At 39.7% G+C, this 14,393-nt stretch overlaps 1 protein-coding gene across 2 annotated transcripts in view; it reads right to left on the bottom strand.

Moving 5' to 3' along the window:
- The window catches only part of SOCS5 (suppressor of cytokine signaling 5), a 54,433-nt gene that overhangs the window by 19,779 nt on the left and 20,261 nt on the right, over window positions 1–14,393 (bottom strand). The gene's annotated exons all lie outside the window — the stretch shown is intronic.

Raw genomic sequence — 14,393 nt, 5'->3', positions numbered from 1 at the left:
AGACAGACAAACAGCACTTCAACTAGGAAAAAGAAGCCAGAAGAAACCAGTGATAGCATGAGGGCAGGAGAATCTCCAGAGTTTTATGCAAACAGAGAAAGGGAAAAGAACCATGTCTACCAGTAGCAGTGAGGTGTTAATACAGGTTTAGCCATTTCTGTGAAACCCACTCCTTAATGTTAATCCACACTGCCCTTATAACCAGAAGCATGTTTTATTAAATGAAAGATTAAATCAAAGTCATAATTGTAAAGCAAAAATAAAAAATTTAGCTTCAAGACTAAGACCCACCTAGAAAAACACTGTACCCTTCAGATCAGGAACTGTAACACTGTTAACAGGAAAAACTTTAAACATAAAAATATAAGAAATATTCATCTTTATTTTTTGAAAAAGATGGTTCAACTGCTACTTGAAAGACCAGACATTTTCATAAACATTCTCAAGACACAGGAACAACCTGTTCAAGAAATGATTTCAGGAAGTTGTGATCCTTAATTGTCCTCCATGACGAAAAAGAATTTGATTCTTGATGTAGAAAATAATAAACCCGTCATTATGAGACATGGCAGTTTCCACATCTAGCTACTGTCACACAGTGGCCAGGAACTCCTGAAGAAAAACATGCATGGTGATCACAAGAATGAGAATTCCAAATTCTAGATTCAAAAATAGATGAAAACTAAGAAATTTTCTTAAGATACTCATGATTAGTCACAGCTTGAGCACACTTTGAACCATTATATAAAGTTGAAGGGTCCAAATAACTAAAACCAGTTGTGCAAGTTCAGAGATTTCAAACTCTTCTGCTACAGATTGGCAGGAGTCTGCCACTTAGGTAAGGGGAGGGAGGGAAAACCCCAGAACACTGCCTCATGTTTGACTGTACACAAGGCTACAAATTTCTGGTTGTACTGGCACCAGTGGCACACAGACATACAAAATTAACCTGTACATAATTTAAAATCTGTCATGACTTGAGGAAAAATTATTTATCTTCGTAAGAGTTCTGATAAGCAGCCAGACTGGAACATTCTTTCTGCAAAATCTGTCTGTTTGCTCCTCTACTGAATGAGCATGGAAAAGAAACACCTGATCCACCAGGTACCAATTTCTCGAGAAGTTCACCCTGCCACAGTGGGCTCTGCTGCTGGTTCAGAGAAAGCACAGCAGTGAAACTCAGGAAAAGTTCTCTCACACAGCTGCAAATGGCTACATAACTGACATGGATTTTGCTACAGGGGAAATGCATTTTAAAAAGGAAACTTTCAGCTGTACTGTGTCAACAGGCAAGGCCATCCTTCTTGAAGTTTAAACTAGCCACCTCAAAAACAGCAAAGAAAGTCAGTGTACTTGCTGGCCCCTAAGTCTTTTCCTAGTAAGAGGGACATGCTTCTGAAAATATTTTTTTTCTTTTACCTTTTAAAAAAATAATTTATTTACTACTATCACCTAATGCTTCCCATTATCAGACACATTCAATTACTTTCTGATTTGGTCAGAATTTCATAGGCTGGGTAGCGACCTAAAATAGTTCTTCAAAGTCTAAGTCGTTGTAGGAAAAATGTCAAAAAAAGTTACATTTTGGCCATCTTTAAAAAGCTACCTCCTCATTTTATAAATTCAGTTAGTGCAGCCTTTGTGCGGAGTATCTTCTGCTACCCTTAAAAAAGTTCAGCCGAACTTGGTCCAGTTTGGAACTCCTAAAAGAAAAATACCTTTAGGTTCATCAGCCCAGTAGTCTTTTGAGATTTTATCTGTGAAGGTCTGTGAAGAACCACATTGTGCTTTTTTTGGCTGTCACAGCAACCAGTCCTGACCAAATGCATACACTCTGCTTGTGCGAAGTGACTGAGCACCCTCCCTACAACCACAGTTACACGAGTGTGAGGAGTGACATCCTTGTTATGCCCAGAAGTAACAAATGTGTTCAGATACAGAAGAGGCCAAGCTTTAGCCCAGTATGGATACCTCAACTTCTCTGAAAAAAAATTCTTAACACAGTCAAAGTCACGGTCAAAATACCAGCGTTGCTAGCAGTCTGGAGATACTGTAGAGCTGAAGGGACAGGAAAGGAGGAGGAACCAGTGCATGATTCTGGAGCTGACACATGTCAGGGCTGTCTCAGAGATTTCCCAGTTGGCTTTGTACCATAGGACCCCCACTCAATCCCCCCAATTAACTTGGGACAATTCTGGTTCCCATGCTCTGCACAGCTTATTGCAGTCCAGAAATGTACTTGAAGGAAAAATCCTGCTGAGCATACAGAATGCACACAGTCTCCAGGGTACCCCACAAAAAACAAAACAAAACAAAAAACTGCCATGTCCAGATCAGAAATTTTCAAGAAGAGAATTGGCTTAATTTTGACAGATTTTCATGTAAAATTAAAACAATACTGCCCACTGACAAATTTCAAGTGGATGTTCCAGTTCAGAGGTGCAATACAATATTTCAAAGTAGAGACTGACATAAAAAATGGCACAATTATTCTAGTTTTGTTTCTGAAAACAGATGACGAATTTTGGCAAAAAGCTTTAAACAAAATTAAACCCAAGGCAAAGGAAAGGCATAAAGTATTTTGGTCCAGAAGATTAGAGATCAGGAAAGTTATAAATTATCTCTTAACATTTTTCCAACATTTTCTATTATCTGTGGAGGAAACAGATGAAGGAAGAACATCAGTGGGAACAAAGACTTGTGTGAACTCCCATTTTCACTTAAGCAGCAATGCTCTTTGTTACAGAAGTTTACAGCTGCATAACAAAATAGGATGCTTTGTCAATGATACAAAATCAAACCATTCAAATTGTCCATTCTGATTATGCAAACTGCTGGGTGAACAGCTAGACACTCTCAGAGTTATCTGTGTGATGACCAGTGTCAGGTTCAGTGAATGACAGCACAGGATGGAGCCAGCAAACACAAATAAAACATAATACTATCTTCCTTCCTAAAAATTCCAATTACTTGTTTACTCATTGACATCAGGTAACATTAACACTCTATGCCATCTTGTTTTCTCCAGAAGAAATCTGAAGGTAAATCAGAGTGACCTTTGCAAGCCTCAGAGACAGACTCAACTGGAAGACTTCACAGCCTTGATCTCATACAATGGCATACTCTATCCTAAGGGAGCAAACAGGAAAGTGAAGCAACAGGGGCATATACAAGGACAAGATTCTCTTAATACTGAAAATAGAGGACTTTTAGGCCTAAAGTAAGCACAATCTAAAGTCCATAAGGACCAGACAAGACCCCTCAAAGAGTCTGAAGAGGGTAAAAACCCCACCTCAACTGTAAGAAAATACAACAACCAGGAGAGGTTGTTTTTTTCACTCTTCTGATTCTCCTACAAGCAGTCCTGGACATTCTCTTTAAATTCAAATCATATATAAATAAAACCAGAAACACCCATGGCCACTAACTCTTTACAACCAGTTACCACTGTTCAACTCCCACTACGGGCAATTGTAAGCTATTTGAAGTATCATGCCAGGAGCAATACATGCACCAGCCTAAAACTGAAACACCTTTGAACACAGCTACACTTGGTACAAAGTTACCTTTGTCTAAATACTGGTTGGTTGTTGTTGGGGTTTTCTTTAGCTTGTTTCTTCTATAGAATAGAGTATTTCAGTTGAGAGGGACCTACAGTGATCACCTGGTCCAACTGCCTGACCAATTTCGAGCTGGCCAAGTTAAAGCACATTTTAAGGGCATTGTCCAAACGGCTCTGAAATGTTGACAGGCTTGGGGCATTGACCACCTCTCGAGGGTGCCCTGTTCCAGTGTTTGAAGAAATGCTTCCTAATTTTCATTCTGAACCTGTCCTGAAGCAGCTTTGAACCATTCCCACACATCCTATCTGGATCCCAGGGAGAAAAGCTCAGCACCTCCCTCACCACTTCCCCTCCTCAGGGAGCTGTAAAGAGCAATGAGGTCACCCTCAGCCTCCTTTTCTCCAAACCAGACAAGACCAAAGCCCTTGGCTGCTCCTCACAGGACATTGCTTCCAGGCCTTGCACCAGCTTTGTTGGCCTCCTCTGGATTCAAGGACTTAACATATTCCCACGGCAGACTTCCACAGTCATATGTCCTTTCTACCTGATGAGAAGGGAGAAAGATGCAAAAGCAGAAATAATTCTTTTACCAGGCTGGCACTATGTTACAGAGTAGGGATCACACACAAGTTTGGCACCACAGCACCTGTGGCTGTGCTACTGCCAACACACTGCCAACTTCAGCTCGGCAGGGATGACACAGAATTCTGCTTCCCTCACTCCATGATACACTCCTTTGCTGCTGCTCCTCACCAAGGAGGCCCAAGTCTGTCTTCCTTCTGTGTACTCCCACACAACAAGCAGAGTGCATGAATACACATAGGACTCTTGCACACATAGGACAGGTATGCTTGTGCAAAGCCTTTTGAGTAGCAACTTTCTACATGTACTTGTTTGAGCCCCAGGCTCAGCTCCTGCAAAGAGGTATCACTTCCCATTAGAGCTAAATACATGGTTCAACTCTAAAATTAGTAAAAAGACAAAAAACACATGCAAAGCTAAATAAGTAGGAACCAAAAATAAGGAGCACTGGATTCAGCAACACTTAAGGGATTTGCAAATATCTGGTAGGCCCACCTAATGAGATTTTGTAACAGTTACCTTCGTACATTGACATTCTTTTCCAGATTTGGCTTTCATCCCTGTCTCAAATCAAAAACCAGAATATTTTCATATGTAGCTGTATCTGTAACACCACCATAATTTCTGCTATACACAAATCACAAGGGTTTCCAACAGCAAAGACCAAGACTATTTTTCCATGCTAACAACAAACTCTGCTATGTTTGCAAAATGTTTCCTTTGGATGGTTCCTTATAGCAATACTATGATGTTTCTAGAAAAGAGAAAAGCATCCTGAGCATTAGGAAAACTTACAGCGATTAATGAAACCACAGAACTAAACATCCTTCAGAAGAGAGGCATCAGCTGAGTACTCTCACACGCTACTGAATGACTAAAATACGTCATCCTGCTGCTCAGAGCGCCACTGTTGCCTCTTCAGCCCCTCCAGACACTAAAGGAAGGCACGTAAACAAGCAAGGCAGAAGAGAAGAAGGTATGTCATCCATGATGTCAGCATACTCTTAAATCAACAACTGCTAACTTACTGTCCTCTCTGAATCCAGAATAACTTGAAAAAAGACAGGGTACAGTGCTTTAGCAATGACAACCTTACTGTTGACAGGAAGCTCAGAGGCAGTCGGTTTTAAAAGTATCTCAACATCGATTTGCACGTAAGAGTGAAAACTAAAAAACTTCAGAGAACTGCTATCTGTTTTACAGGTAAGCTGTACTCCAGTAACTTTCTCACTAAATTAAATCAGTTTTATACTTCTTTGGGCAACAGCTCACACTACATCTACAGATTACCTAGGCAACAGAGTTTTGAAAACCTTACTAGCACCTACTCCTATATTTGCCTTTGGCAAGAAAAAGTTTTTGACTCATTTTTACATTCAATTAATCCACAGTCACATTCTTCATAGAAAGACTTCTGGAAAAACTCAACTTGCTGGAAACAGTAACTATAATTACTGACCCTCTTCAAGTCAGCCAAAATTAAATTGCAAAGTAGATTTTCTGGCATTCGAGCTCTAACTTAATAGTACAAAGAAAAGCAAGTAAAAGTGTAAGTAAAAGAAGAAACCAAGCCCAGGATTTGAGAGAACCCAGAAAATGAGATACGAGTGGTGAGTTATAGGGAAAAATTGAGAATGGACCCTGAACATTCTCCTTCTAGATTTGTACTGCAAAACAAAAAGGGCAAAACTTCTGCTTTGCTCATCTTTTCAGTATCAAACTTCTGTCAAACAAAGCATTAAGACTAAAAAGGAGAAATATGACTTCATGAAATTTCATAGTAAAGAACAAATCATAAACTGTAACTGTATGGTATTTTATCTCCTTATATAACATTATTCTCTTTTTGCCACAGTTTTCAGGTTTGTTTTACTTACTGCTCTCTGCAATTATGAAGAAAGTAAAACCAAAAATCGTAGTGTCTCTGTATTTCTCAGGAAAACAGAAAACACCATTGCAGGTGTCCCATTAGGAAACTTGTGTGCAATTACACGTGCCACTGTCAAATCAAGATTCTTTTCACTTATTAGGGGCTTTAAAGCAAGTACAAGGATCACATATTCATGGATATACTATTAGTATACCATGTTAACTCTACTAGCATTGAGACAATTAGCTTATCTTGGTGCAAAATTGATAAATATTTCATATTTGACTAAAGTTTAAAAAATACAGAATTCATGGGCTATGTAGACATTCTGCAGGTTTTGCTTCTACCGAATTATTTGCACAACTGAAAAAAAAAAAAAGTGGTTTCATAATGTGATAATTTTTGAGCCTGTAAGCAAGAACTTCCAGGACTAAAACCAAAATAAGTTCTATCTTAAAAACCATTTACAAAATAAGCTGAAGATTTGAAGTTACTACTATCTATTGTCATCTGTGATACTCCAGGAGAGTATTTTCTACCCAAATAAACCCTCTTGCTGAAAACAGGGCTATAAAGTTCTTAGAGAGCTCACTATCAACAAGGATTCCCATATATACTTAAATATAGGTACCATCAAAGAGATGACCAATGGTACATTGCTATTTTTTTCCATTCTTAAAATTCTGATCAAAACTAGTTGTGAAAAAAGCTAAACACCAGTCACCAAAAAATACAGCAGGGGTCACCAAATGTAGGGAAGGGACAAACCAAACAACACTCAGAGCAAGGATATTTCAAACTTGCAGGCCACTTAAGCGTTAGCCCCTAGAAACCAGCCCCTGACCTGAAAACAAGTGTAAGTCCAATCAACAAGAAGTCAGTTAATCCTGAATTATACAGAACTACAGAACAAAATTTTTTCCAAAACAAGTGCCATACTGAATCTAAGTCCAAACCTTGATCTAAGATACAAGATGCCTACTATTATTTCAGACACCAATTGCTCTACTGGTCTGGACCTTAAGGCACCAAACCTCTTTTATTCTGTCCACAACTGTTAGACAAATATCAAAATAGAAAATTTGTTCGATGCAGTGGTCATCACTCACCCACGTAAGCAACTCTGAGCTATAGATGAGTGCAATTACTTGATAGTTTTGAATATTAGTAACAATCATTCTGACAAAACCGCTGAAAATCCCTTAACGGATGCTTCACTCCTTTAGGAGTTTGAGAGAACAAAACCATGTCCTATGCACATGGGGACTAACAGTTCTACTGACAAAAATGCTAAATCCTCTAACAAATGCTTCAGACCCCCAAGGAATTTGAGACAACAAAACCGTATCATCCTCACATGAGAATTGATACTGGGCAGCACAGACTCTTGAGGCAAAACAGCTTTCTCACTTCTCACAGCACAACTATTTCAGTATTATAAAAATTAAAACTTCTGACTCATTCCCAGATTTTATCTTTTTAGTTCCAGTAATGAGAAACAGGAGATCATCAGGTCAATCTGAAAGAGTCTGTGTATTTATTAAAATAAACTTTTCTAGAATACAATTCAATAAAAATACCTCTAAAATATAGACTACTGGATTAACTGAACTTGGAAATAATTTAACTGAGACATGAAAGCACCACAGAAGAGAATTTATTTTGGGATTGTCGTACTGGAAGACTAATTGCTAAGTTATCTTTCTCATAAAGAATAAAAAATGAATTTTCCTTTTCAAACAGATTAGGTGAATAGGGGTTAAAAAAAAAAAAAAAAATCAGTATTTCTACTTTACCAGTGCACATTACGCTAAGTGTCAAGTATAAAGACAGATTTTCTGAAAAAGACCATTTCAAACATTCTCAACTAAAGACAACTAAGTTATGGAAAGAAACCAACAAAATTTGTTAATTGCCAAACCAGGTTATATGCTAATTATGTCAGCAAATACTAACAGGCAGACGACACACTCCTGAAATACAGTAATGGGATGTAACATAAGAATAGCCCTGACCATCACAGGGTACACCTAATAAAAAACCTGTCTGGCCAATACATGCTGCTCAGCAGAGAATACAAGAACGGGTGAACTATTTATTAACACATTTCTGATATCCTCTCCCAGAGTCAGTACTCTGCAGTTCAGGGTTTTAAACCCAGAAGTAGTACTTTTGCATTCTCCAAGATATACTATACTATCAGTAATTTCAATCTCATAATTTAAATCTAAATTATGACACATAATCTGTTTTACATCTCTAAGAACCAGAGCTCCTGCTGTCAGAGTTCTTGCTTCCGTAAATAAGTTGTCCAGATCTTAAGAACAGTAAATATGAGGAATTTCTTCAGTGGATAAACCACACATATTTTTGAAGATAAAAGCTGGTTTGATATGGAAACTTTGAATCTGATTTATATTCCAATCTACCATCACTGTGACAATCTGCATTAAGGCCTCATTGTACTATTAACAAATAAAATTAAAGCAAAAATCAAAGCAGATCAGGTTTGTTGCCAAAGTTTTAAATAATGTCAAATGTCCAAATGAGTTAAACTGCTGGCAAGAATCTGCAGAACTACCCAGTGAGATCTTGGCAGCAGAAACTTTGCTCACTGGATTCAAGACTTTTCTTACATTAAGAGTGTGGCTTGATGAGACAGACTTAAGAGAGAACAAGTCACTGCAGTCTGAAGGGACAACATAATGCCATCACCCCTCTGTACCCCCACGCCCCATCACACACCCCAGAGTCAGTCTCCCTTAACAACCTACTACCAACTAACCCAGAGGAAAAAAGAAATTAGAACAGTGTGGATTGAATGAACCGGTTGAATAAAAATTGAGAAACTGTGTCAGAGATTCTGAGGACTCCAAGTGTGTAATAACACAGGCACAATTTAAGGCAGGTCAAACAGAAGCTTTATTAACTATGATCACAGTGAGAGAACATTGAGAGCATCTTTCCTGATTGTCTGCCAGGCGATTGAAGAGACCCAACCCATATCCTGTTTCAGAAAAAAGGCAAGGAAAAGCAATCATATGAATGTTAATAAAGCCAGGTACCCTTCCCCTGGAGGGATGGACTCCTTAAATCTGTTGCTAAACAGCCACAATTCTAATGCAGACTCAGGCAGTAAAGAACGTAACAATAAGAAGATGGCTCTTGGTGGAGCCCAAAGGGATGGCCTGGCATTATCCTGTCTGAGGTGCAAAGTTGGAAGCAATCAGACTGCTGGCTTCTGGTTGAATGTTCTTGAGTATAGATAACCTCTTAGCCAGACCTCTCAATTTTAACTGTAAATAATTTTACCACCACAACTGTTTCACAGTTTAAAAATACATTGTTATTTCCTTTTTCCCGGCCACAAGTAAGACCAATGAATGAGAAATCATATCTATCAAGTCCAAAACACTGCAAGATACAACTGAATAGAAATTTTAACTTACCGAGCAAATTTTAAATTAAAAAAAAAATAGTTTTGATAAAACTGATGTGTTAACTACTCATCCTGCACATCTGAACTGATAAACTACAAACCAGTTTTAAAATGCTTTTTGTACATTTGACTTCCATTTCCTATCCAAGTGCGATTTAACACATTTTTTAAAAATACTTAATTCACTACTCCCCAATAGAAATGTGAAAATTAAAGACTTAAGAAAACAAAGCATCAACTAAGCAGTGTGTTTAACTGAATTTATCACACAAAGATACAAGCCAACTGAAGATTAAAGATAATTTGCAATCTAAGATTAAATCACTTTATCCATGTGCTACTTCAAAAGAATAGCTCTCAGTGCACTAGTGGAATGATTAAAATACCTCCTTCTTCACAGATGCCAAATGTAAAAACTCCCCAAAATCAAAGTTTAGTAATAAGTACTTTTTCCACAAGCAAATCAGTCAGTAAATCAAACAGTGCTGCACATGTCTTACTGCAAAACCAAAAACCCAAGGTACAGAGGCAGAGTATGTAGTTTGATATAAAAACAGATGTACCTAACCAGATGAAATTCTAAGTATCAGAAGTTAGAGACACCTTAGAGATGGAAGTCTCCTGTCCCAAGTTCTTTTCAAGAAACAGGGTACTTGCAGGTCTACCCCATTAAATGCGTTCATCCTTAGCTAGGCAAGTTCCATTAAGAAAATTAAGTCAAACTGGCATAAGCAATCACTACAAGCTAAATTTTTGTCATTAGAGGCCAAAAAGTCCAAGGGATTATCTCTATCAGTTTTTATCACAGTCTTGATCAAGCCTAGTTCATTCAGCTGCAGTCCTTGAGTCTCTACAAGCCTAATGGGAATATTAGGTAGTAAGTGCCAGACATTTTTTATCCCAGAATTACAATTCTTAATCCTATGATTGACATTTGAGTCTTGAGCAATGAGGCCCAAGTTATTTCATTTGGGAGCCCGGCTGACTGTTGAATTACTATCAGAATTCATTCTGCTGAGGAGGAACAAAAATGTCATCAGATTTAGTACTGGAGAAAAACTATTGCTCCAACTCAAATTTTTAAGCAATACTTCAAATTTCACCTCTGTAAATGTGCTCCAGTCAGAAATCACTGAAGCACTTATAAACACTGTAAAAGTTTCTGCCTCTAAGAAGCTGGTGCTCACCATAAGTATTGCAGTATGTACTGCAATACAACAGTATCTTAAGGAATGCTCCATGCACCTTCAACAGCAGTGAAAATATTTGTTATAAAAACCTTGAGTTTACACAGAGTAGTTATGTACTGCACTGAAATTGCTCTTATTCTGCTGCAGAAAAAAGAAAATCAAATTCCTGTCCTCTTTGATTCTTCAACTACTGTAAAGACTCAAACTTCCACAAGAAAGGAGTACTGGTTTAAATACTTCAGTTGATCACGCAGTACATAATCAAGTAGTCTCCAGCTAGCCCCGAACACACCGTATACAGCTACATAAAGAAAATACTTCAGAGTCCTCAAGAAGTATTACTTATCTGGGCCAGCCTCCATCTCCCCCTCCTTCTTATCCCAATCTTTCAAAGATAGGCTTTAAATGTTTTGCAGCTGTCCAACATTAAGGCTGAAGAATTCAACAACCACTGCACTGTAAAAGCACAGGGTGAAAAGCAACTACATTCAGGACCCGTTACAGAGCCAGAAGAGCTTCCTGACTGCAAACTTCTTCAGCAAAATCTGGATAAGGTCCCGAGAGCAGATAAACCTGTGAAATTATTCTTTCTTCCTTCCAGATAATTCTCCAAGTGAGTTCCTACCATATAAACTAGTGCAGACTATGCATAACTGCACTGAGTTTTAGCCAACCTCTCTCACAGCCAAAAATATCAACCACCACCACTGCACACATTTTCTTACTGAGATTTTCAGAAGGTCTGCATAATCTTGTAACTATGAAGTTAGTGAGCCATTTCATATTTCCTGAAACTAAACTGCACATTAGATGATTCACCAATTAGTGTATTCATGAAGCTTTAAGAACCAATCAAAATTTCATTTTTGTTGAAAAATTTAACAGAAATGTCCAGCTGTATGCATGGAGAGAGCATGTGGGCTCTTCTCCTTTATTTAACTTCACTAACAGCTACGTTAGCTGGTGAAAAATATTCAGTGTGTCAAAGTTAATTTATCAAGCTGACAAAGTATAAGGGCTCCAGAAGGTATAGCATACATTTACTAAATTTTAAATACAACATTTTAACTAGATATAGCTCAAAGATTAAAATAAGCTGTCCAACAACCAAACCACACAAATACATATCACTCCAGGGCACTTCTTATTTAATGGAGCAATTGCATGCTCATTTCATACTAATGCATAGGTCAACATACCAGAAAAGCTGATCATCCTTCAGACCCCGAACCCCACAAATCAAAACGTGTTTTTTTAAACTAGGCGGATATCTCTGGAAGACAGAGGGCTTGTCAGTACAGTGCGGGCCATGATCAGATGGAGGGGAGGGACTGCACGTTGCTCAACACAACCAAACCTTGTGCCTCCCCGAAGCCTCTAGGCACAAATACCACACCGTAAAACTAAGTGCTAATTTCCCCCTACGGTTGAAACTACGAAGTACAGCTCTTGGGGAAACAAGAGGCAAGGAAATCAGCCTAAAGTAGATGGTTATTCAAGAATTACTTAACTAGCCAACCTATTCCAATACTTTGGAATAAAAATCAATATTTTAGGAGTTTATGATGGAGCCTTTACATCAAAAGTTCTTTCATTCTACAAAGTCAGGAATGTACAATTTAGTAAACAAAAAGGTATCCTGTCTAGATTTTACATTTAACTATTTGCAGCAGTAAATAAAATATCACCACCTGAACTAAGTTTTAAGAATAGATGAAATTACTGTACGGAAGTCACATGGAATGATCTGAATCCACGCAGTATCTATCAAAAATTGAGCTATTTGGCAAGAGGCTATCACAGGACAAGGTGGTTTACAACTATTAACAATCATCACTACTGTTTGATTAAACTAAAATACATCTCTAAACATAATGAATGAGCCCAAAAAATGAATGTTATACCATCTCGGGTTATAAGTCCATCACGGAAACACGTAAATTGCCACATCTAATTTGATGAACAGTCACTCATCTCTCTAGAACCTTGCTGCAGTGACAGGTTTCACATGTTTCAAAGAAGATTAAAAAAAAACCCTTTCTGCTAGAACACAGTTCATTTCTAATCCCTTCCATCTGCTCCCTCTTTCTTAGATGTACCTGCCATCATTAAAAGAGCAATAGAAGAGAAATTCTACATATTCTTCCAGGGACGAACCCAGGCATTTTCCCAATGCTCTCACACATATGAAGTCATGTCAACCTACTGCTACCCAGCTGTCTGAATTCACTGCCTCGCTTGTATTGTTAATGCAATCCTGAAAACCAGAGGAGAAGCAGGACATTTAGACCAACTGGAAAATCAGAACTGATTTCATCAGCTCAGTCCACCAGGTCACAAAATCGGTTCGTTTTCTCTCCTTCTATAGTTTGCTTTGGACTGACAAATAATTTTCCCTAGTAGTATAGCTAACTCACTCTGCCATACTTAGCCATGTGCAAAAATGTACAGAATTGAATCTGTTCTGACAGAGATTCTACTGCTAAGGCTATCGCTTTGATACGAGGTCCATTTGAGTATCTTCGTTTACAGACTGACAAGTGAATAAAGTAGGAGGTTGCTAACTTGGAAACCTGCCTCCTTTCAAATGCCTCACTGCAGCAAACTCATCAGCTGGGGATATTCAAGGTAACAGGGGTTATGCTCAGGCTGAAAGCTGCACAACATCTTCAACGGGAAGACTTTAATGGCACAAACCTGCATGACATGAGGTCTTGAGGTGCATGGATCGCACCTCAAGATTCCTATGGATGTAACATTCCCAAACCATACTGAAATTAGCTTGAGTGAAAATGCATCTTTGGTATGGCCAGGGATCACCCCCCACGTAATGGGCCCCATATGATGAATAGTATAAAATTTATAGCTTACAATCAGAAACAGTGTGGAAAACTTCAACAAGCTTTACAGGAGAGGGAAAAAAAAATAAAAGAGGAGAGCATTCTGTAAGTATTCAGGGAATGGAAACCTGACTATTGTACATGCTGGGTAAGACTACATGATACACAACCCTGATGAAATAAACATTCAGAGACAGAAATGTATTCCATGCGATGAAGCTACTGTGATTCAGTGCAAGTACTGGAGTACAAAGTTAATAACAACAGCAAAAATAACAGGATTTACTGCTCCTACAATTCTAAGAAACTATTCATAACTCCGAGTCAGATGCTTATAAAGACCACTTGCAAACTTTTATGAGCGCTCACGAGGGAAGACGGCCTGATGTTTAGCGCTCCCCCCCCAGTCCCCGCAGAAGGGGTTAACAGGAGGCTGTGCGCCCTGAGGGTTCTTCAGTGGCAATTCTGCCAGGGTAATTTCCATACGGACAAACCGTGCGTGCAAACTCGTACATAGGACACCGCCGACCACCGCGCTGCTCCTGCACCAGCCCCACAACCACCCCGGGTACCAACACCGGGCACCCCCGCCCGGCCGGGGCAGGTTCGACCCTCTGCAGCCGGGGCGCCGCTGCGAACCGCCAGCGGGACGGCCGGGACCGAACGGAACCGGCCCCCGACACACCGCTCCCCGCCTCGCCCGCCCCAGGCGCCCTTCTCCCGGCCGCGGGCACAGCCGAGCCCTCGCCGTCCCTTCCCCCGGCTCCCTCGGGCCGGGACAGGGCGGCAGCTCCCGCCTCCCTCCCGCACGGAGCCGCGGCCTCGGCGGGCGGCAGCGGGGCTGCGGCCGCCTGTGGCCGCCGGGGGGCGAGCGGCGCAGGCGGGTCCCGCCCGCCCGCCCGCGCCCCG

The sequence above is a fragment of the Corvus kubaryi genome, unplaced genomic scaffold (genome assembly GCF_017639235.1).
Source record: "Corvus kubaryi isolate FWS band 111438036 unplaced genomic scaffold, C.kubaryi_AGA036_p1.0 76, whole genome shotgun sequence".
NCBI classification, from domain to species: domain Eukaryota; kingdom Metazoa; phylum Chordata; class Aves; order Passeriformes; family Corvidae; genus Corvus; species Corvus kubaryi.
This window is presented reverse-complemented; position numbering and strand designations above follow the sequence as displayed.